Source organism: Mycteria americana, chromosome 8 (genome assembly GCF_035582795.1).
Source record: "Mycteria americana isolate JAX WOST 10 ecotype Jacksonville Zoo and Gardens chromosome 8, USCA_MyAme_1.0, whole genome shotgun sequence".
Lineage (NCBI taxonomy): Eukaryota > Metazoa > Chordata > Aves > Ciconiiformes > Ciconiidae > Mycteria > Mycteria americana.
Window position 1 is genome coordinate 39,149,243 of NC_134372.1, and position 25,803 is coordinate 39,175,045.

At 41.0% G+C, this 25,803-nt stretch overlaps 1 long non-coding RNA gene across 1 annotated transcript in view; it reads left to right on the forward strand.

The window, feature by feature from the left end:
* The first annotated feature begins 19,351 nt into the window (after positions 1–19,351).
* The window catches only part of LOC142413997 (uncharacterized), a 55,605-nt gene continuing 49,153 nt past the window's right edge, over positions 19,352–25,803 (forward strand). The window contains exon 1 of the long non-coding RNA XR_012776955.1: positions 19,352–19,383. This is a non-coding gene — a long non-coding RNA (uncharacterized LOC142413997). The remainder of the gene's footprint in view (positions 19,384–25,803) is intronic.

Consider the following 25,803-nt stretch of genomic DNA (forward strand, 5'->3'; position numbering starts at 1 on the left):
TGGACTGGTTCTGCTGTAAGCTGGAAACTAGAATGTGTTCAAAGAATCAAATCTACAGCTGTAGATTGTTCATACTGCATGATTTGATGCATTTGAGCAAGATACAGGTTTTTTCAATGCTACTGTGAAAAGGAAAGCTTACTAATGTTTGGTAAAAGATGCCTTGATTTCTCCATAAGCTATGGAAGCCCTATGTGGACAGCTATCCAAAAAGGAAGAAAGTTCCTGGAGTTGACAGTGTCTGAATTTTCCAGACTGTTTTCAAGAGTTTGTGAAGCATAAGCTTGGGATCACTTGCAGAAGAAATGTATTTTTAGTATCCTCCAGAGGCAGTTTCTCTCACTCTTCTTAAATCAGTATCACTGTTCCAACAAAGAAATTAATAGAGAACAACTTAACTATTTGTAAACAAGTTGCTTATATCCTCTTTCTCTACCACTGTTAACCCCTCTCTGCTAGCAGATTGGCATGCTGTGGCTATTGTTCTGTAACACCTTTAATAAAGGTAAGACACAAGCTCTGAAAAGAAAAATAAGATGTTAACTGTGGTTCTCATATGCCAAACTCTTTATGACAAATGCTACTGTGGCTTCAAAGTCTGAGCTTGTAACTCTTAATGCACATTTGCTGCACAGATTCAATGGCAGGATCGAAAGCTTGATCTCACTAGTGTGGCACACTAACAACTACATAGTGCTTGACAGTCTGGCTGCATGCATTTGAGTAGTTAAACTCAGACTAAGTATATGTAGTGCTTAGATGCTTTGCTTTTGATCAGCTTTATAAAGCAATTTCTCAACATAAAACATGGTCACAAAAAGAACCCCCTAGAGTGGGGCACCATATTTTCATGAGGTTTTAAGCCTTTCATCCAGCTGTGTAAAAGCATGTGCTAAAGCACAACTCCATCCTCTTTCTATAGAGGTAGCTGTGAAGTGATATCTTCTTGTGTAGATGCCTATGATGAATGGTAAAGCCCATTGTTTTGTCTCAGTGCTATTTTGCCTTTCATCTGTGCCTCTCTTGCATATTAGACCTGAGCAACTTTTCTTGGCAAAGAAAGGAAGCAATATGTATTCTCTAACTCTTTGGTTATTCTCTAACCTTGCTATTGTTTATAAAACCTGCTTTTTCTCTTGCAGAGGATTTACTAATGCGAAATACAACACCCCTGATGCTAACAATCAGTTGTTTTTGCTACTGCTCTTTGACTCAACACAGTAGGACAGCAACTAAAGAACAATCATTACACTGTTTCTGTGTAATGAAACAATACTCCTGCAGGGGAGTTTTTAGACCCAGTCCTCAAGGCTTTTAAAAATAAATAAATAAATAAACCCAAAAACAAAAAAACACCCACCCCCAACAAACAAAAACCCCCCCAACACTTAAAGGGTTCATGTTGGAAGCACTTCACTCCTTCCACCTGGACAAAAGCAAAAGAGGGTCCAGCTCGCCGTTTGCTCTCTAGGCTGCTAGCGAGTCTGGGTGTCTAATTTTCAGAAGCATACCTCCACAAAGGGCTACTTCCCACAACGGGGACCGCAGCCTCACTGCCCTGCGTGCGCCGAAGGCCGTGGGCGCTCAGCCGCGGGGTGCCCCACCCGCGCCGCCTTCCCACCCACCACTGCGCTGCTGCGCAGGGCGGGCAGCGCCGCGGGCGGGGCGCCCCCTGGCGGGGCGAGTGTGTGGGGCCTCCGCCCGACCGCGCGTGCTCGGGCAAGGCTTTCTGTCAGGTAATGGCGGGTGGGGAGGCCTCGGCCTCCTCTGAGGCGCCCTCGGGGCTTGATTTTTACAGGCCCTCCCTCGCTCTATCGAGGCCTTGCGTGTGCAAGAGCTCTCAGGACTGCCCCTTAAGCTGTTAGTTGCTCATTGATGGTGAAATTAGCGGGATAAGTGAAGCACTACTTATCAGCAACTTGCCGGTTCATCAACCTCGATGCTAAAATTATTACCTTACAGTTTACAGACTGAAAATGACTGCTGCGTGGCATAACTGCTCATGGCTGTAGCCAAACACAGGGTAAAAATAGTAAAGAAGTTTTAAAAGGAGATTTTTTTGTTTTTCCCTGCAGCCGTTGAAGAGGGTGGGATCAGAGAGGTCACAAATAACATGCAAGGGAACAGACTGGCTGCATTTTGAAGATGAGATGGCATAAAAACCACATACTGTTTAGGAAGTCACTTTAAGTGACAAGAGTTGGAGACTAAAAGCCACGAAAATAACCACATGACTGCCCAGGTCTCATTCTTCCCTGGGTATGTCCTTAGAGCAGTGTTGGAGGTGGATAGTGATCCAGCTAGGTCCTTGGGCTGACCCCGTACTGCTGTTCTTGCCTTCAGCTGTGACACGTCCTGTTGAATAAAAACCACAAGAAGTTTTGGACTCAGTTTCTGGTACTTGAGCTCTAGTGAATCAGTTTAAATCCTTCTGTATAATATCAAGCCAGCCCATTCCTGCAAGAACGAAACAGATTTTTTCATAAATAGTGCTCTACTAATGAGAAGGTCCAACCTAGTCAATTCTAATTGGGAAAGAGCAATGGGCATAGCTGAGCTCCCTGATGCAACTGTATTGTCATACTACAAGAAAGAATGAAAGGTATTAACGTGCCTAAAGTAAGCAGACACTTATCAGACCTGTGAGCTGGAACAAGATCTCTGATCCTCAGCTTAGTGCCCTAGCCACAAGACGTACGTTCCTCTTGAAGGCCTCTGAGGAAATACAGTGTGGGGATGCTTCAGTCAGTGTAAATAGTTAAGTTGATATACATATATAAAATCCCATCTTTACACTTGCAATGCTATTTTGACTATATAATCATAATAACTTTTCGAAGTCAAAATTCATCTATGAATATGTTTTAAGAGTTCTTGAGAAGGTAATTACTATTTTCAAGGGAAAATTCTAATATTTTAAAGAAAATTAGGTGAAATTCATGTTGTATTCCCACTGGGCATGTACTTAATATAGACTGCGTAGGTATGAGATTAAAGGAGGAATATGTTTGCATTGTAATTGATCTAAAAAGACTGTCTCTAAGAGCTGTGATTGTGGTGAAGATGTCTTCTGGTTCTTTTGTTTAAAGAGAATTTGGCAGGAATAATCAATAAGTGATCCCCTTTGGCCCAATTTGCAGTGATCTAATCTGCTGGGGTTGTTCTGATTTCCAAACTACCACTACATGCAGAGTTCCTGCAGACTCAATGATAGTAATGGTTTGAGCTTAGACTGCTTGAAGGAGGATAAGATGAGTAAAATTTCCCAAGCCACACCAAGAACTTCAGTTGAACCTGTTGCTGTTCTGGAGGAGGAAAAAACTCTTACAGATCTGCAGTGTCAGTGCTGAAGCAGCCGAGCCATGAGTCTGTATAGATCAATCAAGTAAAAAGAAGATAGTTTTACCTCATTCATTCATTCCTTTTCGTCTTTACATTCTTCCAGGCAAAGTGCTTGTATTTAGATGTTCTTAAAAATATTCTGCTTTGGCAATTCCTGCTGTTATGTTTTGTTAAAAGGAAAGGGACTTTGGAGGGTTAGGTAGATAAGTACCGTAGTACTTATACATGAGAGTAGTGAAATCTAGAGTAGAATAGTGAAATCTAGAGCATTAAAGTTGTGCATAAATTTGGCTTTGTGAAGTTTCAGTATGATATTGATGGGGAGTGCATCTTGTCAATCCTTACGTAGATAAAAGTCAACTGGCTTGCAGGCTCTGTTAATAACAGTATTTTAGGGACTACAGAGTGTGACAAATAGAAAGCAGTTTGGCTTCCAGAGTTAAGTGTTAAGCAACTTGGATTATTAATGAAAATTCAGCAGAGAAGAGCATGCTTTTTAGCTGCTGTCTCAGTCAAACTTGAATGCTAGTAACTGTAGTGCTCTACCTTCTTTGAGAGAGGCTTTTCAAGTTTTTGTTAGTTTTGTGGCACATGGGGATTGTCGAAATAGATCAGATAAAAAATAATCCCAGAGCTAAACATTTCCAGAGGGCTGGTAATGTCCAGATGACTTTATTCTGCCCTTAGTTTTTCCTTTCTGTGTCCTTTCTCATCTTGGGTTTTCTGACAGAAGAAAAATAGGAAATTCTGAGGTTCTCATAAAACAAAACAAAACAACAGTTCCCAAACCTGCTAAATGTACTTGGAATTTCAAAAAGCATACTCTCAAAAGTTATTTGTAGGTTGTCAGTGTCATGGTGTTAGGATTTTACTTGATGGTTTCGCAAATAGACACATTTCTCAGTATTTTTCTAAAGTGTATTTTTTGAGATTTGTGTAATGTTTCTTCTAAGGAAATATTTTGAGCCCATACTTGTGGACCAATGAGTCCCGTGTGGAGGAGACACGCAGTGTGGCTGTCCATTCAGTCCCTGCTGAATGAGGCTGTCCTAGCCTGTGAGAAATGAAAGGAGGTGGGGAATGGATAATCCTCGCAGAGTTTGGAAGCAGGCTGCATGGTGGATTCTGCCAAGGTAAGAGCTAGATGTCAAGAAGCCTGCTAAGCAGTTGGCCTGGGACAATGCATCTGGAGGACTCTCTAGTATGTGGCAATTCCTAGAAAGGCTGAGCTCTGCCTTTCATCATTAACAACAGCCATAAGGGACAATATCTGGTGGAAAGATCCCTCTCATTTACACAGGATAAAAGCATAGCATATTGTTTGTTGTTGGATAGATTTTTGAGTGCTAGTGAACTGTAAAAAAAAAAGGGGGGAAAAATTGAGTAACAATTCCAATAATTTTTTTGTTGAATATTCCTGTGTGGTTTTGGACTAATTAAAAACACCACTTTTGTCTTTATAAGTCAGTAAAGTAGGTAACCAATGTCTAACCAGTTAATGAGTTTGATGAGTTCAAACCTTGAGTATGACTTTTCATAAAGATTTCAATTTACAGTTGGGCTAATTTATTCTTAAATTTTATGCAGGGACTCCTAGATTAACTGAAGTGCTGTGCCAGCAGAGCTGCTCATTTTAGGACTGTCTCTCCAGGCTTTTAAAGAAATGCATTTATAGCCATACCATTTTTTTAACTATAAGGGCAAATTTCTGTGCAGTTTTGCTTTTTTGCTCTCGCTACATTATTTAATAGGTCTTTTTAATGTTTGCTTTATTCTCCCAAATCCATTATAGACATTAACATAGACAACAAAAGGGCTGGTGGCACAGCTTCGTGGCTGGATAGTCTGTGTTCTAGCAGCAGTGTTACCTGAACAGCTTAAGAAAACCAGTGTTGCAAGAGGGCATCATCTGGAGCCTCACTGGAGTTCTCAATAAATAATTATATCAGTGTTGATCTTCAATAGCCTTTTAACATAAATTGCATCATTTTGAGTTGGAAGAGTTATAATGATGTACTAAGTTGTGTTTAATTCTCAGGATATATACTTGCTACCTGTAATCATAGTAGATTTCAGGATGACCAAGAAGTGAGAAAAGAAAGGGTATAGGGACTTCATTCCAACCTTAGAAGTATGGAGCCTGGTATAAGGACTACTGGCCAAGGTACATGTGTACCAGCTTGGGTCAAATCCTGCTTAGTTATATTTCCACAGGATTGAGATTTTACTGAGATGACTTGTTGTCTCACAGATCATAACTAGGATTTCATGGACCAGTGAAAATGTCTCATTGACTTCAACAGACATTGGTCTGGGTCTTGGATTATCAACTGCAATCATGAGGGGATTCTAGTGACCTGTATTATTTGGCAAAGATATTTTGGACTATTTCAGCCTGGCTACAGATATACTCCTCCACTGAATAAGAGTTGAAAACAAATCTCTGCACTAAGAGGCAGACGCACATGCAAGGAACTTCCAGTGTAGCCTATAGAGTCTTTCTAACCTAGCTTTATAACTCTTTTCAGAGGTGAGCAGTATTCAACAATAAAAAGCACCAATTTTATGTGGAACATGTGTACCTTTGGGGCTAAATTAAAGTTATAGGAGAGGAATGATGTGGTAGAAGAGGTCCTAGAGCAGTGCTCTTCCTTGCTAAAAACATTTTGCCATCGAATAAGTCTAAGCTGGAACAAAATTAATATGGTGATGTCCTTAAATTTGATGGTACCTTTAATAAGAAAAAAAAAGTCTATATAGATATATATTTAAAATATATATATGGGGTTTGCATATATAAAAATAGATTAAACTTGTTTTCCTCTTTAAAGCCTCAGAGATCTTCTTTCTGGGAGATAGTGACATTCCCTTCATATTGGGTGGATTTACCGCAAGGAGAGCTAGAGGAAACTTAAAAGTGTCCGGTTTTATTTAAAACCTTGGTGGTCTTTAACGGCTGCCCCACAGTTCCAGCCTGGTACAAACTTAAACAGAGCTCTTTGTTGCTCTTGAATGTGACATAATCCTTTCATCTGGCATGCTGAATGAAGTATGCACATGGCTTTTTTGCTACCCCTGCTGGGCTGCCTTGTTACACCTTCAGAGCAAACCACCCCCCAGTAAAAAAGCTTGGACTCTGTCATCCACCCTAATGCCAATAAACAACAGATAACTATGGCATCTTTTGGCTTTAAAATGCTGCCCCTTGTTAAACTTGTGTGTTGAGGAAGGAAGCGGCTCCCCACATCATTGTTTCTTGCAGATACAGATACAGAGTACTTTTTTTTGTTGTTGTTTGCATGTTTGCTAATTTGAAGCTCTTTGAAGAATCCTACAGGGAGATCAAAGACAAAAGATTAGAACGTTTTTAATAAAGTGAAGAAGGATCAGGTTAGATCAAAGGGACAAGCTGACAGGAAATAAGTAGGTGCCGTTGTTGGCTGACACTTGCATGCTGTAGGGTGATTTCTGTGTTAATGTGAGGTCAGAAGGAGGATTGCTTTACATCTTATTGTCTCCAGACTTTGCTGACTGGGTGTGTCTTTGTACTTCGCTTTAATCTCAAAAATTAAAACCCATAAAGTCACAGTTTGGCTCAGCCACATGATTTTTCTAGTTATTTAGCTTTGATTTTTGAAATAAAAATAAAATTTGGAATGCACCAGCAGGGTTTGGAGGTAATTAATTGGCCTGCAAGGGGATTCAGCTACAGGAATATTCATTATCAGAGGCCCTGGGCCTCAATCACCCCGAGTGTCATTTTGCTGACTTTAAGGGAATTAAATCTTACCCCACTGTCTTAAGAGGAAATGTGTCTTCTTTATGTATACTGAAGCCTTGTGTGCTCACAGGTTGTACCACTGTAATTAAACTAGCACAATGAAATTAATATATCCCCTTCGGTTTGGATGCAGTTTTATTGGTACAGAGCTGCTAACTGGATAGAGTTTATTTCCCTGTGGGATTAGAGTGGCGGCACTAACTGGAATGGGCTCACTGGCCTCCTTGCGATCTTTGGCATGTAGGCTGTGGTGGATGCATGGTAGTCTTCGGCATCCTGGTATACATATATCAGAAGTAAGGTGCTTTACAAAATACCCCTTTTTTCTAATAAGAAATCACCCTTCTGCATGATGTAGGTAGAAGCTAATTTGAGGACAGTCACAGGAAAACAAGCCAATTTCTTTACTATGTGATAGGTAATTTTGTAGTTGCACAGAGCTTGATCTCCCTGTGTATCTTCACAGGTGAAGAAAACAAACAAATGCTCAAGAGGTTTGTGTGACTTTGTCTCCATCAGCAGGGAACCTCCTCTGCCTGAAAGGATGTTTTCATGCAAAGGTGCAGGATTGGGCCCAAAGAAACAATACTTGTTTTGTTCCACAAACAAAAGGGCTAGTAGCATTAGCTTTCTGCTCTACACAAGTACACACACAGTTCCTCCTTCAGCACTGGGGGTTTCTGTTGCCCTAATGCAGAATAGCACTCTGGTGGTTAGATATGTTATTTGACATGGTGCAAGCAATAATTGTCTTTTTTATACAGTCATGTTAAATCGAAGTAGCAGGTTTTGGTATGGCCTTAACAGAAAGAGCTGTGCTCAGCCCCTTACAATACAGGTAATAATCATACTTCATTGAAATATTTAGAGAAATGTATTTTTATTGTATTGTGGGGGTTTTTGTCTTGCAGTCAGTTATGTAAATGAGCAATCACTCCACAAAACCAAAGGAAAGTATTCAGTAAAATAAAGTTACCTGAACTTAATGGGGCAAAGTAAAACAAATGGTAAGAGAAAATTAGTTTGCATTCAGGAAACTGAGGAAATTTTGTGAGCCTTAAAGGGATGTTAGAAAGAGCACCGTGTTTGACTAATGTGCACCAGTGGGAAAAAGCGTTCCTTTTCACTCCCTGCTGTGGCTGAGCAGAGCTGCTCTCCTGGTGCACGTGGCTCTAAGCCAAAACTTCACATACCACACTGTCGTTTGCTGCTTGTGCACATACCTTATCTAGGGTTCCTGATTAAAAGCTGCATGGCAGATTGTATGAAGCACTGCTGTTCTGGATGCAGTCAGGATCACTTTGTGATGCAGTCAGGATTCAGTTTCAAGAGAGATGACCCTGGGGGTGCAGTGCTATGAGGCCAACAGCTAAGAATGGCATATGGGAAGAAGGGAACCTGGTTTGATTTTGAACATTGTCTCATTTTCTGTATTTGGTCACATTCCATGGAGCCTCCTGGGCTGCCAGTCTGTTACTTTTCATGATTTGTAGGCTCTAGTTAAAAATTACTTCCAAGTCAGAAATATGCAGCATTCAGATGGAAAAAAGACTTAAGGCCCCTCAAATGCTTGAAGTGCTTCTGTGTGGCCATTGTGACAGCACATCTCCTAGAGTCATCTACCTCTGTAATCACTTAGTCCCTGTTGACTCCCTTGCTAGACTTGGCTTCAGTTGGGAAATATGCCCTGCTATGCTTCTCTAAGCTTTCAGATTTAGAAGTGGCACGTCATTCTTTTTGAGATTTATCTGTCTAGTTAAAACACTGGATTTTTGCCTAAATTTTAGACATTGCATGGAGCTGTTCTTCTACAATAAAATACAGTCATTGGAGAAAGGCAGATGCTGGTTAGAAAAATGAGTAGTGATTGGGTAGCAGAAAAATAGGGACTTGGGGGTTCTCAGTAGTGGACAGAAATGTCTAATTCTGCTGAAGTTGTGGGGATACTAATGAGTTCAGCTGGACAGAGGTTCCCAGATTATAGAAGTGCAGGAAAAAATAGGCCACGTTCAAAATAGGAAAATCTGGAGTTGTAAATTGATTTAGTTAAATTTGTGTAATCTTTTAATATATACAACACCATAAACCTACAGGCATTGCAGGAGTCTGATAGGACTGGAATGTAGCAGAAATTCAAGGTACTCAAAGCAGTCAAACAGCATGAAAGGTAATGGAAGAAAAAGAGAGTCCTTTAATGGACTTTGCAGAATGAAGATTAACAATTGAGGGAGAGGTGCAAAGCAGGGAATGAGGATGTTGACAAAGTGTTATGGTAACAGAAAATTCAGTGATGAAACACAGAATTCCCTGAGGGAATCATAAATCAGCTTTAGTCTACAAGGTATGTTGGTTCCTAAATCAGCAGGAGTCTGGTACCTAAATAGCCTTGCAGTCTAGTCCCAGATGCTTTACTTTGGACTTTTCTCTTCCCTTTAGGTTTCATGTGGCTTTAAATTTAACAGGGCACTTGTTTCCTTTTGAACCAAAGCATGTTAATAGTGTCCTTAATATATTTATAAAATGAAGAGTCTTGAAGGATAGCTTGGGATTTTTAAGAGTTCTGAAATGCTAAGTGTTTTAATATAAAGTAGAAAGCATTAAGAAAAGGTTGAAAAATGACAGGGAGCGTCAAGCTGAGACTGAATAACTTTGGGAGGTTTGATTTATCCAGTGCTTGAACCTTTAATGGGTCTCTTTGTGGTTCATTAGATGTGGGGCTGCAGTGGTAGCATACTAAGAGCAAATAATTATGATCCCAACACAGATACAGCAGTGTACTTGTCAGTTAATACATCAACGAAGGGCAATGTTAGGTTACCCCTTGTGGATGGAGATGAGAGGACTGCGGGCAGAGCAGCCTGTGTCCACTATGTGGTAATGCTGGTTGGTAAATCCTGCTCCCACAGTGCCAGGCTCCCCCAGCTCGCTGGGGCCTTCCTTGCTCCCTTCTGGCAGAAGGAAATTTTGAATACTAATTAATAAGAAACTTCGGATCTGAGAATCTACGGGGTTTTCAAGGAAAGCAGGACTTGGTAAAGCTTAAGGTTTAACATGTAGCTTGTGGCAGTGCAGCAAAGCCTTGTATAAATGTGCCTCAACCAGTGGTACATGTCTCTAATTGTCTCTATGTAAGTTTTGGGATGACTTCTGAACTTGTTGAGGGTTCACTCTACAGTAACCACATTCAGCACCTGCTATCTCTAGTTATTTAAAAAATCTTCATAATACTAAATTATATCTCTGGCCCAAATGATATATGAAACTGAAGGAATGACTGGATGATAAAGTGTTGTTACTGGCTTCAATTTGAAGGTGAATTTGTCACCCAAGGTTGTGGGGAAAAAAGCTGAGAGGCATTTAAAATTAACTAAGTACTGCAAGCTGTATGATGTAGCCTTTGTTTAACAGTATATCATGGTGTCTAGGACTGAAACAGTGTCGGGCTAGAAAGTAACCCAAACTGAAAAGGGAATTTAGGGAAGAAAGAATATGATTATTTGATCTATAATTTGGAGAGAATGATTTAAGAAAAATTCCATTGCATCTCTTGACTCTAGAAATCAGCTACACTTCTCTGTCTTTTCAAGAAGATAGAGTTTCCAGAAGCAAAATGTTTCGTAGCACCAAGATCAAACATTGGGTCTTTCAGGACTCAAAGATTAACTGAGTACCATTACTCCTTCCTGCAAAATCTAGGGGTGCCCACTAGAAAACTCCTGCACAAATACAGAGCAGTTTCATCCTGCTTTTCATTGGTGAGTCTATGAAACAAGCCAGTATGTAGTAGGATAATAGATACAGAAGGGCAAAACTGTGAAGTCTGTCCCTGAAGAGATTGCAACCCCAACTCACATTGGGGTAGAAAGTAAAAATTCTGGAATCATTTTTACAGAATTTCAAACAATTCTGAAAAATGTGTTTGGGAATATCAACCTGAAAAAGAATTCTAATTTTGAAGTCAGTATGACTATTTAAAAATGCAAAAAAAATTTAGCTTTCAAGGCACAGATATTAAATTTCAGTGTTGTATTCTGAGTCATCTGGTCCATATTTTGCTCAGGGAGTTCAGGAATCTGTAGTATACATTTGAGATGGACAGAGGATGAGAAAGAAGAGACAAGTATCTTACTTCCAAACATTGGCAACCTTTACTGCGGTAGTGGGGAGGCAACTTCCATGCCCAACACTGGGAAAGTGTGGATGGGCATGGCAGGCGCGGGACAGCCCTGTCTTCAGGAGGAGCCCTGGTATTTATTTGAGCTTTGGGAGTATGCAGGGTGGCTGGAGAATGGAGTGCAGCTGTGCCAGGTCCTGTCTGCAGGTGCCATGTGGCCACTGCAGGAGAGGCAGCAGGGAGGCCTGCTCTTGTATTGCAGCCATGATGATCGTTCAGCTGTAAAGCAGCCAAATAGCCTTATGTCATACCAAAATTAAGGTTATGATAAGTCTATAGAGGCTGACACAATTCCATGTAATGAGCAGAATTGCAAGCCAGAGGTGGGGGAGACCCACTGTGTCAATACATTTCAGGGGGATTGGCTGTATTTTATTTTTTCCCCGCAGTTTGAACTCAGTCTGGCGGCATGCTGTGCAATTGCTGCTTTCATCATCTTGCCTTTTCTCTCTCAATCAGGTGTTTATCTCCCTTCAAGTGTCGATATAGTTCAAAGTACATTTAAGCCCCAGTATTAACTCTAGACTCAAAAGAGTGCAGTAATGTCACTGGTATAAATGAAGGCTTTACAAGGACAATAGATATTACTGTTTTAATGCTGGCAATGGAGATGACTCATACTGCAGATTTTGTATTTCTACAGAAGCAAAGTATTAAATGCATGCAATTTCTGTCCTTCCCAGTTATATTTCTTGTCAAGCTGTGCTATGTAACTTGATCTAATTTTACTAAGCCTGTCATTGTAGCAAGAACACCAATATTAACAACACTAAAACTTGGTTTTCATGTTTTTGATCCTGCAGTCTCACCCATAAAGATGGGATTTTGGGTTGGTGTAGAGCCCACTAGTTTAAATAAATTTCTTTGTGTGCGTAATGGTTTGATTGGGCAAATTAGTGCCATGGTCAAGGACTGCATTTGCTAGGATTCACTTGGAGTAGGAAATATGTCTGTCAGAATCTGTCAGATCTATAACATACCTTGCCTTGCCCACTAGCCAACCAACTGCATTTTGACTCTAAGGAAAATACAGTTCATCTCTCCGTGGGAGATATTTTTCTTTTTTTTCTTAAAGAAAAATAAAATAATAACTTACATATTTTTTTTCCTTATCTGTATTTACTTACGTCTCTTATTAGCTGTATGTGATGTAATTGTCATTTGCTAATTTAAACTGGTCTCTAATACCTTATGTTTGTGTGACTAGGGAAAAAAAAAAATTCCCTTAGCAAACCAGAGTTATATTTCGGCATTCTTACACTTCTTCCAAAGTAAAACATTAACGTTAGGTGAAATGAGGCACGTTGCCTAATATGTTAATTATGGAGACAGATAATCATTAACTTTATTAAAGCTCTTGAGAATGATTCAGGATTATAGAAAACAAATTATTTTATCTTTTTGGCATATATTTCTGTATTTTAAAAATACATAAATGCCTTGTGGATGGGATTTGAAAAATGGATGCAACAGTCTCAATTTTGTAAAGATGCTTACAGCTCTGACAAAATAAAAGATTTCACTTTTTAGGGTAAGCTTGCTGAAATATTTGAACGATTAACAGAACCTTACTATTTTCAATTTGAAAAAAATAGGAAAAAAAATGGAGTTTTTATAGTTTAAGAAAAAAAGGAACAGTGTGACAATTCTTACCTAACCTATATTTTTAAGACTTTGGATCTATTATCTGTCACTTGTACCAGAAAAGACATAGAACAATATTTGAAACACAGTAAAAAACCAAAGTTATAGTGGAGGTATTTGCTCGGGGAGACTAGAAATATTGGAGTAAGTAGTGCATATCCTACAAACAAGTAGGACATTTCTCTTCCTTGTACACCTGGTATTAGCATTAAATGCATTCGGATCAACAAGACTACCACAAACTCCTCTGAGGAGATGCGAGGGGGACAAAGCTGAGCAGCTCTGAATTTGGCCTCTGCCATTTGGCAAACCTTCCCCTCCCTGATCTGTGTCAGCGCGTGAAGAACCCGGCAGGCACGCTGAGAACGTGGCAGTGTCCGTAAGGTCCTGCTGACTTGGTGTCATACAGCCTCTGTCCCAGGCTGGCCATGGTCCTATGTTGGAGTCATTTTCTGTGGGACAGTGAGAATGGAGAAGCACAAGTTTGGATAAATGTTTGGGTTTTAGCAGGCTTTTCTTCAGCACACCCCATTTTTTGGTTTTCCTAAGTTTTGGCTCTCACTGATCAGAGAGGCTATAGTCGACGAGGAGCAGGAACTCTCAAACCACCAGCAACCTGTGACAAGTCTCACCTTGAGGAAAGGGAGTAATTCCAAAGGACGGTGTCTTAACTAGTAGTTGCTTCCAAGCTCCACTTTGTTTTTTGGGGGGACAAGAGGGAACTTATTTACAGCCTAGCTAGAGGCTTAACTTTCTCTTCCTAAAGCTCGTGGAAAACTCACAAATATTGTTGGTTTAGAGCTTTCCCTTGACTTTGCATTGAAGGAAAGGAAGCAATATTGGGAAGGCACCAAAGGGTTTTGGGTGACAAAATCAAGCAAGGCAATGCAAGCCCAGAGCTCTCCAGTTTCTGTCAGCACGCTGATACTCGTGTCTGCCTTTGCCCACAGCCTGCTATTTCAGAGGTCTGATTTTTGCAGGGATAGCTGCTAATCTTCTTAGGCCTAACAGTATCATATGGAAGATGCTCATATACGTTCCTCTAATGTTGCGCCTTCCTCTTCTGCTTTGCTTTCAGGAACTAAGGCATTTGTGGTGAACACGTGGTATTTGGTTCAAGGAGTACTTAGTAAAGTCAAATCACGCCTTTCAAAGTTGGAAACCCAAAGTTAGACTCCCAAATCCATGTTGAGGCTGCTGCTTATGTTGGCTGGTTTTCAAGCATATGGAGATACCTTTGGCTTCAGTGGTGGCTGCTGAATGCAAAGCACTATAAGAAGTCAGGCATCTCCTTTCAGAAATGTGGGTGCTTGTTTCAGACAATTTTGGCAGAACGAATGTGACAATGATGCTTGCGTATGGACTTAAAACAGAATCAAAGTTTTCCTTAAATCAGAATGGGGAAAAAAATCAGAAAATTATATGCCAATGTAAGAGAGAAAATACCATTTTGAAGTGAAGCCTAAGCTGTAGGTTTTGCATAATTGGAATTTGGAGTACATGCTGAAATATAGGAAACCCTGTATTTGTCCACTCAACACGCTTTTCTTCTTACATGGAATTTAGCGGGCTTTCCTGTGTCTGAAGACCGCAGGTGTGATTACCTCTGGTTTCCAAGGGAAAATCTATGCTTCTGGCTGGAGAGTCCTGTATCTTGTTTGTGCATTTTGAAAGGATAAAATAATACTCACCAACATTCACATTTTTTACAAGGAAAGGTATAGCTTTCTCTGTGTGTACTGTGGAACAAAAGATTTGTTGCCCCCCCTCCCGCCCCAAACTGATAGATAAATCACATTCTCTTGTACTCTGCATTTCCTGTCTTTTTGTAAAATATTGCTTTTATAGGTACATGTAATGTTTGTTAGTGTGCAGAAGGCAGATGAGAGAGGAGAAGACTGACCACGAGACATTGAATGTTTTAGACAGTTGCTCTGTATAGCTGCGTTACTACAAAGTATTATCTTGACATGTGCTGGTTTGATTTTAAATAGTAGTAGGTGTTTCTTAAAAGGCAATGGGCATATGACGTTAAATTGGAACTGGGCTAAAGCAAACACAGGCTTTCTCCTTTGACAAGCTTACAGTCTCATTAGGGTAAATTACCCAGTACTGAGCTCCCTGTTTCTATGATTAGATGGTTATTGGGATCCAACCTAATTAGTTTAAAGCTGGCTTGGGTATCTCTACACAACACTGTCGTTATTTCTGTGCTGCTGTGGAGACATAGTCTAAAGTCTTAATTTGAAATCCATTAAAGTCAAAGCAGCTCTTTCTGTTGGTTGAATGAGCTTTGCATCAGGCTGAAAACACGTCAAGAGTACAGTACAGAAAACAGAGAGAGCCCAGCAATGTGGTCCAGGCCTGGCATGTCTATTGGGATATAGTGCTGTGGAGAGGGTGCCGGGAATGCAGGCACGGGGTGGCAGGGCATGGGGACAGCAGGCTGAGGGGCCAGGCCAGGGAGCTGGTGAAGGGGGCTTGCGTATAATGGAAAAGCACAGCAAGGAGAGGGGGAGAAATCAGAGCATCAGAGAGATGAGGGAAGACTTCTCAGGAGTTTTGCGCGTGATGGGAGAGACTTGGATTTTGTATGGAGGAGGGCAGAAGGGCAGTCTGGCACAGCTGAAGCAGCACTGGGTGGAAAAGCGCTCAGCCAGCGTTTCTGGGAGAGGCGGGCAAGCGAAGGCAGGGCTGACAGTGTGCCATAAACAGCACTACAGAGAACAGTCAAGGGACGTAGAAGCTTGGTGGGGGAGTAGACAGCACAACCAATCTGGTGGTAAATATAAAAGTCTTCCCTTTCCCTGTGCACGAAATGATTTGCTGCAACTGACATGCTCTTTAAAGAAATCCAACCTGACAGGAGTGGGGGAGCAGCAGGTGAGCCCTAGGGGCTGGAACAGACAGTTGCTCTTCAGACTGGTGGAGACATGAACATGCTAAGGGGTGATATACTTCCAAAAAAAAAAAATCTGAAAAAGCATAGCAAGCATATTTTAGGGCAGGGTGGAATGTTTGCTCAATTAACTAGTCAAAACAGGATTTCTTTGTGTGTCTTACAGCGCTGCAAAGGGAACTCCCTTTATGAGAATCAAATTCTTTGCCTGTATCTTCGTTACCCAACATATACCATCTTCAGGAGCTTTACTAGCGGAAGCTGATCCCACTCTCTGTTGTGGAGTAAAGGAGCTCTGTTTTCTCCTGACCTGACTGGATGCAGAAACAGTAGGGGTGAAATTAGACAGCTTGCTCAAAACCTCTGGAGAACTTGCTATCATGGTGAACATCACAATTCTGTTCTGTTCATGTAGGTAGGACCATAAGTTTAGAAGGAATAACCTTTTCATCAAGCCTCGCCTGCTGCCACTGTGTCGTAGTTATGTCTGGAAAGTCCAGAATGGTCTTCACAACACCCACTCCACATGCTTCTACAAACCGCAGGTTGCAAAACACACCCTATAACAAACTTAAAACTATTAATCTTATGTAATAAGATCAAAAGCCGCAAACTGCCATGTCCCACTGGAAGATATCTGGAACGAGTAAGAGATTCATTCTGCTCTTAGATCCTCGCATTAACATGGAACTTGTTAAGTGACATTCCCAGATTATCTGGAAAGCAAACTATGCACTACAGTACACAAGAAGACAAAACAATTATTGTCATGTTCCTTAACAATCTGATCTGAATTAAAAGCTTTCCTGATTTTGCCTAACCCTGTGCATCAAAGATGTTTAATACCATAAAGAGCATGAATACCCTGGCTATACCTAATGTTTGCTACTTCAGGGAAAAGGCATCAATTTTCCCTCTTCCACCAGAAGTCCTAAAAAGTCAAGTTATATGCAAAAGGGAGAAATATATGCAGTTTCCTAGCCGATTTTGGACAACAGGAGTACAGCACAAATATGGTGCAGCAAGCACAATCTCCTTAAGATTAAAACAGCACATTCAAACCAGACAAGAACAAAATAAGCAGACCAGCTTCCCTAAGCCTCTCACTTGGTCTCTTGTATTGGTGCTTGACATTGTCTCATAACTCTTTTCTGAATCTTCTCTCTTTTTTCATTGCCTTCTTGAATTAAGGATATCAGAACCATGATATTTTTTTCAGGGTTTACACCAACTAAATACGCAGCAGGAATGTATCATCTCTGCTTTTATCCAGTGTTCCCACTTAGCACCCTGGGGATTGGGTAAGTCCTTTTGGCCATAGTGTTTCATGTGGTGCTAAGGTTGATTCCTGCTTCTCCTGCAGACCACCCCATCATGGAGGGAGTTACGGCCTGCAGTTTTCAGGCCAAATGCATAGACTTACATCTGACTACTTGCAGTGCACATAGCCAGTTTACCAAGCAATTGCTTTGTCTCAGAGCCCCACTCTTATTACCATTTACCATTCTCAAACAGATGTGTCATCTGTGGATTTAATATCTGAACAGTTTATATTTTTTTCCAGTTTATACGTAAAGATACTAACAGCTCAGTGTGTGACGCCATTAAAAATACAGTCAATTAATTATGAGTCTCCATTTACAATTGTATTTGTGGACCCATCAGTGAAGTGGCTAAAAGGACTGAACTCCAGTCAGGTTAGTGGCAGTGGCTGTTACTGCTGCAGCTGCACCACTGCTGGAAGTCAGTTTAGCTGTTTGCTTCTCACCCCTGTGAAGATCCTCCTGCTTGTTACCAGCGGCATTACCTGCAAAAACAAACCTGTTGCTTGTTGCGGTAAGGGCTTAGGCTCTATCCCACATCCAAACAGTAGAATGAGAGTGAAGACCTACTCTCCATGAGGCTGACCCGTCTCCATGGCCTCTCAAATGGGATAAGGCCAAGAGAACCAGTCTAGTGCAAGTGCTGTGCGTGCCTTGGCCTGGTGAGACACAACCACTTCTGCTCGGTGCATGGGATAGCTTGAATCAGCTGTTTCACTGCTGATTCCTGAGCACTGGTAATGGACTACTGTGTTGCTTTGGCTCAGGCTGTTTGCAGGATCCTTAACGGGCAGGTGAAGTGTTTTTCCCCAGCCAGGTCACTTGGCCTGTCTTGTCAGTGTATAATTAGCACATTGCTAAAGACATGAATCTCCTTAACGCACAGGGAAGAGCTGTGGACTGACGAATGTAGAGTGATACTGTGCTGTACGTCTGTTTGCTGATCACTTTCAACGTGCAAGAGACCTCAAGAGAATAAATAAATACTGGTTTCCTCCAGAGAGGCCCATGCCACATAATGCAGATCTAGGCTGCATAACTGAGGGGACTTATTCTGGACTATTCACTGACTCACCGTAGAGAAGAGCAGCTCTTTCGTCGAGCGCAGGGTCAAGGCCAGGAAGCCCTTGAGACCCCAGCCTTTAGGGGACTGTGGTGTGATGAGATTGGGTTACTGCTCTGCTGCAGCCTCTGATAAGCCATTTAATCCCTTTATACATCGTTTTACCCTTGTGTTTCCATACACTATAGAGCTGAAAGTAGACAGAAAAAAGGATGGGATGATGCAATACTGCTATATGTTTTAAGAGATGAAAGTAGATAGAAAAAAGGATGAGATGATGCAATACTGCTGCAATGAGGGCAATATCTCAAAATTGACATATTACCTTTACTGTTAACCATCTATTGAAGTCTGTACTCTTCAGAACTGAGGTTTTAGCCTCATTCCTGCTGTACCACAAGGAACAGGATGCCTAGGAGACTGAGCTACAGTGGATCCTGAGACTGAAGGCTGACCTGTACAGTTACATACTTATTATAGTCCTCAGATCTGAGGCCTGTAACAATTTTTATATATGGTTATATTTTATACATAGTCGTGCCACATCTCTAAAACAACTTAAGCTACTGCTGACTAGAGCCAAGTCCAGATTGTTATCAATGCCATGTGAAACTGTGAGGCTGAGTGGTGGGTGCTGACTGACAAGGTGATAGCATTGTTGCTGTAGCAACTACACATTACTAAAGAAACAGAAACATTTTTGGTGTCATTTTTGTCTGCAGAAAGCCCAGACAGTACAGCGTAGTTCGATGATCGGCCTGGGATGTGCAGAACCCCTTGCTTGTCTTGGTTTTTGGCGTTTTTCTTTTTCCAACAACTTGGCTTTTGACTTTACATTAATGAAAATGTGGGTGCTTTTGCCAACAGCAAGTGAACAAAATGTATTATGGAGTATGATAACAAAGAGCCTGGAGCATGCTGGCAGGTAGATGTTTTCCTTCCCTAGTACAGCAGCAAACAAAAACGTGTGTCTACAGCCAGAGTCTGATTTTGAGTGCTTGCAGAGGGCACGTAGGGAACAGTGATGGGGCAGTCAGCCTACAGTCACTTTGTGAATCGCATTTTTTTCCATTTAGTTTAATTCTGTCTCTGTATCCTTAGGACTATAGCAGCCACAGCTGTTTGACATGTGGGCAATCATAGGCCTTGTTAATGCTGGTGAGTAGGGTAAATGCTTTCTTTCATAGCAAGCAGAAAAATAAATGAAAAGCCTTTTCTAGAGTCATAGCAGAAAGCAATAAGGAGCTGGAGGCAATGGGATGACCTGAAGTCAACTGGGGGGTTGCTGGAGAATTTCTCTGAGAGTGGTGGAAAGCATACAGGGGTCAGGGACTGCCGAGCTGCAGCTGTGTGGGTGGGAGTGCACAGCAGGGGAAGAGAAGGTAGGAGGTAAGGGAAGAGGTTCTGGGCAGAAGCAGAGAGAGAGGATTTCCTGAGACACAGGCCTGACTATAATAGGTGGACTTGGGATTTGTACGGTAAGTGGCTGTTTGTTGTTATTAGCACTGGGTATGTGTATCAGAGGAGTAGGGTTTGGATATGTTCCCTTTAAATAAGGAGAGTTGCACCACAGAAATACCTGATCTCCATTTCTAGCTTCTTACTCTGGAGTGGTGCAGCCCAGTGCTGAGTGGTTAAAGACAGATATAGGCAAAATAGCTTTTGCAGATTTAAATTTCTTCAGGCAACACAGACATTTTAGAAAGTAAACAATTAAGCAATTGAATGTTGGGTTTGTTTTTTTTTTAGAGAAAAAAAATCCTCTAGAACTGGCAATTATTTTGATTTTCTGATCTCACAGATAAGCATGGTTGGTGGTTCTTCTCTCTACTCCACCTAAACATACCTCATGCACACAGATATGTAACCTGGCTTAGCCTTCATTCATTCAAAAGTGAGAGAAGTTCCCAAAGTCCATTAGCTATAACATGGGAAATATGTAAGCCTTTCTAATACACTTGTTCTTTAATTTATAAAACACCATTCTAATAATACTGTCTGAAGACATAAAAAAAACTTATTTATGGTCTTTGCTTTGGCTTCACTTGAGTATTCCAATTTTTAGATATAATTTCACTAGGGGAAACAGTGGCTTCTAGTTGTGGCCACTTGACAGTTGCTCTGTGTGTTGCCCAAGAAATATTATATTGTTTCTTTGATTTGGTAGAACCCTATGGACTAACCTGAGGTTGAAAAATTTTTTTTTTACTTGTTTTAATATATTTTAGTTTATTTCTGGTTCACATTCCTTCTGACGCTGCCCTGGCTACCTTTATAAACATCTGAACTGTTACTCTGTTTTCAGATACAAAGAACAATAGCACTTCAAGCGCAGTGAAGATACCAAATATTGATCTGTCCCTTGAATGCCAGAAAAGCTCAGCAGGAGGTGTACAAAATATTTCTGAAAAACGATAGCTTATCACCTGCAGACCTGGAGATTGCTGTCTATTATTACAAAGACTTGCTGGGGGGCTCCAGTGACCTCCAGCCTTCAGCTATTTGTGTCTCTTCCAAGGCAAAGAGAAAAAATCTCAACCCTCTCCACAATGTTTGCATTCACCTCATTTCCTGTGTCTTTCACCTAAGTTTACGGAGGTGCACTGCAATACATCAGCCACAGTGATGCAGCAGCATCAAGTTTTCACAGCAGTGGTGGAACCTGATGCATGAGCTGCTTTCAGAGTAAAGATTTAGCTGGCTTGTTTACACCCTTGTAAATATCCCTATAACTTAATCAGGTGGGGTGGGTTTTGGAGATGTGACCCTTGCTGTATAATGTTATTTGATTCCTGTTTAAAATCAAGTTGCACCTGAATGCTAATTTGCACTGTGTGCTCTGATGTGCTAATTATTTCCCTGTTATAAACATGCTTGCATTACTCTGGGGATACCAGAAACATTAATGCTGCTTTTCCAGTCAAATTTGGCCCCATGGGGACAGTGAGGGTTTCTGTTTGCTCTCCCTGCTTGTAGGGTGGCAGTGGCGATGCACCACTGCCGAGAGGGGCACTCGCAGCCTCTCAGGCCACCACAGGAAGCTCAGGGAGCTGGAAGAGTCACTGTAATCTCCAGAGTCATCCTTTTTGGAGAAATAGAGACTACTTCTATTTTGGCCTTTGCTTTTTCTTTTGGACAGTTCATGTGTGGTCCCGGCATCCCCCTTCCCCAGTTCTTGGGGCTCTGCCCCAGTGTTTCCCAGAGTGAGAATGGGTCTGGGCTAATGGCCTCTAATCAGAGAATGAGCAGTATGGTGTCTGAGTGAATGACTGAGGAGCATTTGAACCCTGAGCTTGTAGTGGAAGGTGAAACAAAAAGTGATCTGTGACTGGTGAATCTGCCATGTAACGAAGCATGCTTGCGAATGCCCATACCAGACAGCCCTTTAGGACTGTGCTTGCAGGACCCAAATCTTAAGTGCAATGTTCCTGTGTGTTGTGGAAACAGGTGGTACAGCACTGCGGTGCCAGTGCTGCTCCGTGGCGTCACACAGGTTTTCTGTCATGCCTTCACATTTTTTTTGTTGTGGCCATGAGGTAGTAGTGAATGATAGTATCTCTCAGTTCCCCCTTTTACCTTCATAAATCTGGGTGGTAACTGTTATAACAGTTCACCAGACATTAAATTCAGCTGGAATAGCGAACTCTTTAAAAGTTTTTAAAGTTTTTTTAACTTTTTAAAGTTTTGTATGGGTACATGGTGGTGTTCAGTCTGTGTGTGTACCTGGTTGGGGAACACGGTAGGAGCTGTTGCCAGACCTTGGCTGTCCTAGAAGGCTTTTGGATGAAGAAAAAGCTATTCTTTTTTTCTCCTGGGAAGAGATATGAGGTAGAAGCTTCTAGTTTAACAGCTGTAAATTGAAAGTGTGCCTGTCCCTTGTCCCACTCCTAGGAAAGGTGGTGATACTCTTGGTCTTCCTTTTTTCTGGAGAGAAAATGGGTGGAAGGCAGTATTTGGGATGGGGTAGGTTCAACTCTCTGCTTGGTAGGGAAGCCTACCTGATGAGCAGAGGGAGAAACGAGCTAAGCACGCTTGAACTGGGTTTCCTTACATGCTTGCGAAACTTAAACATACCGACACAGAAGGTAGGCTTGAGTGAGCAAAATGGTCAATCTCTGTGTACAGCATAAATCCACATAAAATTACTTTTTTTTTTTTTTAACTTCCATGGTTAAAAATGTTATGTATCAATGTATATTACGTAGTAAATCTCTTCCGATCCAGCTGACTTTTTATGCTCTACTGCTAGCCATGCTTTAGCTACTTTCACATTCAGGGTGGTATCTCTGTTCTGTTGCCTTTAGTACAGAACTACGTATCTTGTGGTCCTTTTAAAATGTCACATCAGTTACTATCACAACTTGGGTTTTGTCATATTGGTCTGGTTTGACTTACTCAGTCCACTTCAATACACTCATTGCTCATACTTGTAGTGTTCTCAGGACTTTGCTAACATTTCATTCAAATTGTTAGTCTGAATTAGCCATCTACGTCAAACATGGGGTCATAGTCATCCCTACTGTGACCCACAAAAAATTAATGGAATACCAAACCTGAGCTTATCCCAGTATGGTCAGAGTCTGCCACTGAGAAAAGGTTTTTTTTTTTAAATTGTGGAAAGAGGGTAGTTTGAACAGCTGCTGAAGTGCCTCTGGCTTCCCTACTGCAATTTTCTAAACTTAAAATTAAAAACCAAACAAACAAATGCCCAGAGCTTCAAATCTCTCTCTTCTTCTTTTTTTTTTTTTTTAACACAAAAATTACATATTCCCTTGTGGTTACTAGCTCCTGAGAGAATTTAATTTAACTCTTACTTTTACATTTCTAATAACTTGTTTTTGTCTCCTGTATAAAAATGATCAGTCCTTGGGTAAATTGCTCTGAGAATTAAAAATTTTTTTTTCTTCTGTTTTACAATAGAGGGAGCTCTAAAGAAACTTATCTTTCTGTAGAAAGAGTAAACAGACTGCATCTTCAAACATGCTTGAGAAAACAGCAACATCAACATGCATGCCCCTTATGATGGGTATACATGGGCACATTCATGTTTCAAAGTGAAGTCAGGCCAGCCTTGAGTTCTCTAACACAAGTGTGTTTTCATTGATTGCCGTGTAGAGGCTACCCAGTACCTTTGTCTTGCTTGGTGGGAGTCACTCTGGAAAACTCATTTTACAGTACTTCTCCTCTCAGGATGCCTGGGGGCTCTGCTCCTGGTATTGCTGTACCAGGGAGCTAGGTGGGCTTCATTAAAGGAGATTTACAGTAGAGCATATATGTCAGGATGGGTGCTTTTATATGATTGAGTGCTGGACCTGCAACTTTAATGGAAAGGTTAATTCACATTGATTAGAAATCACGCCCTGCGAGGTTGGTAGTGACGAGTGGACTAGTTATAATAAACTGTGGTGACAACAATGCTGAAGTGTTCCTATGTGGAAAAGCAGACCAGCGGGGTGGTTATGGTGCTGGCTGGAACGTGGGATTGCTGCCCCTGTGGCTTTGAATGTCTTATTTAGCTATCCTCTTCCCTGTGTACAAAATGCATATCAAAATTTTTATCTTTCATACTTTAAAGATAGAAATGTATTAGGGGCCAGGCTGGTACTGAGTGTGTAAGTGCTGTGTGTAAAGACTGGGTCTGGTTTTATCAAAACCATCTGTTGACAATATATACTTAATATCTGGCAGGGACCTATGGATTTTTTTTTAACTGTATTTGTATATGCAGTACCTAGAAGCACAAGACCAAGTTCTTCCAAAAATCATTTTGATTTACACTTTTGGGAGGAAAAAAGCATAACATTTCTTAAAATAGTTGTTTTACTGTTACAATGCAAATATGCATTTGGCTGTGTTATTAAAGCTTTTTCCAATGGGTTTCTTTCCCCAGACACACAGGGAAATAGATTTGACAAAAATTACATATGCCATCCAGCCTTGCTACACCATTAACTTTTAGAAGGAGCAGGGTGCTGTTTATGGACTTGGTATACCTTTGTTTTCATAAGATCATCTTTGCTGTATTCCTTGAACCAAGGCTCTTTATTAGCAATCACATATTAATTATCTTTCAGAGACTGTTGTACTAAAATGAAATTACTCTTTTTCTAAAAAAAAAGAAAAAAAAATTAAAAAAACCCTGCTCCTTCCCCAGTTCACAAGAACTCTTTAAAATATAACAGTGCAGCAATCTGTACATCCTGCTGACTTGTTCATACTAGAAATCTTTCTCAGGAGTAAAATGGCAAACAAAGGCTATATACTAAATTTTTGTTCTTGTAAGTCTTCACCTTTGGGCTAGTGTGACACTTATTTTCTGGGTTTTTGTGGGGTGGTTTTTTTTTTTTTTTAGTCTGCCAGCTCTTGATACAGCAGACATTGATGGTAAATGTTTGTCAGCTGGAAGGTGACCATACATCAACATAAAGAATTTCAGATGTGATCACTTTAGCTTTCTATTTTTGGCCTGTACAATTCTGTAGCGTTTTAAAGTGTGGTCTGCTTTGTATATTGAATCATATGATTAAAGAATGCCGACTTCTATACTATTCAACTGAATTTGAGTTCTCCCCCCGCAATGGTGATTGTAGAAGGCTTTTATTGTTCTCTTCAAGTCAGGCTCTATGCAAGCAAAGGTCAGACTGCAGACATAACTGTATTAACAAAACCACTTGCTAGTAGAGAGTGTTTTGCCTGTAAACCGATACAAGGTAGGTTGATTTTAAAACAAACAGTATTTTTTTACTCAGGATAACCTGCATGTATTCTTAGACATTTTGTCCATTACCACATACCTGTATGTGCAAACTGCAGGAATGGGTCTTGTTTTGGGAAGAGGTATTTCATGAGTGCTTCCTTCGAAGTTTCAGGAGTGTTCTGTACTTGCACAGCGGCAGCTCCAGAGCTGAACCTGACACCTCACAGGGCGGAAACAGCAGGAAGGCTTTCTCTGTGATCCTCATCTGGCTAGCTATAATTATAAAAGCTTGGTTTGAGGGAACACTTGTATCACCACTGCTCGGAGTCTGTTGAAATTGTCTTAGGTAATTCGATACATTTTGTCCTTAAAACCTTGGTGGGCTCTTTAGCTCGCATGCACAATCAAAAACCGGAAAACTTCTACTGAAAGAGAGTCTGTAGTTAAACAACGTAAAATATGCGTTGCAAGTGGGGCAATGACTGTGGCCAACGTGAACAATTTGGAAAAGAGCAAACCCTGGCCTAGGTCCGCTCGTCCAGGCAGGAGGAGGAGGAAACGTGAATCTGAGTGGTGAGTTCAGGGCAGAAGGGCTGGCGCAGCCTCCTGTGCTGATCTCTCGTCCTCTGCAGTGCTTGCAGGAATGCTCTAACTGCAAGATGTAGTGATGGGGGAATTTAAGATTCTTGAGTTTATCCTGAGGAAAGGCTTAGCCAGGAGAAGTTTTTGACTGTCAGCTAATAAGCGGTTGTGACTGTGACACATGACATTCACTACATATTTTAAATTCACTACTTTATTGTGCTCAACCAACTTTCAGTTTAATAACACAGAGCTGTTAAGGAGGGAGCAGTGGTACAAAAACTTTAATGAGAGGATAA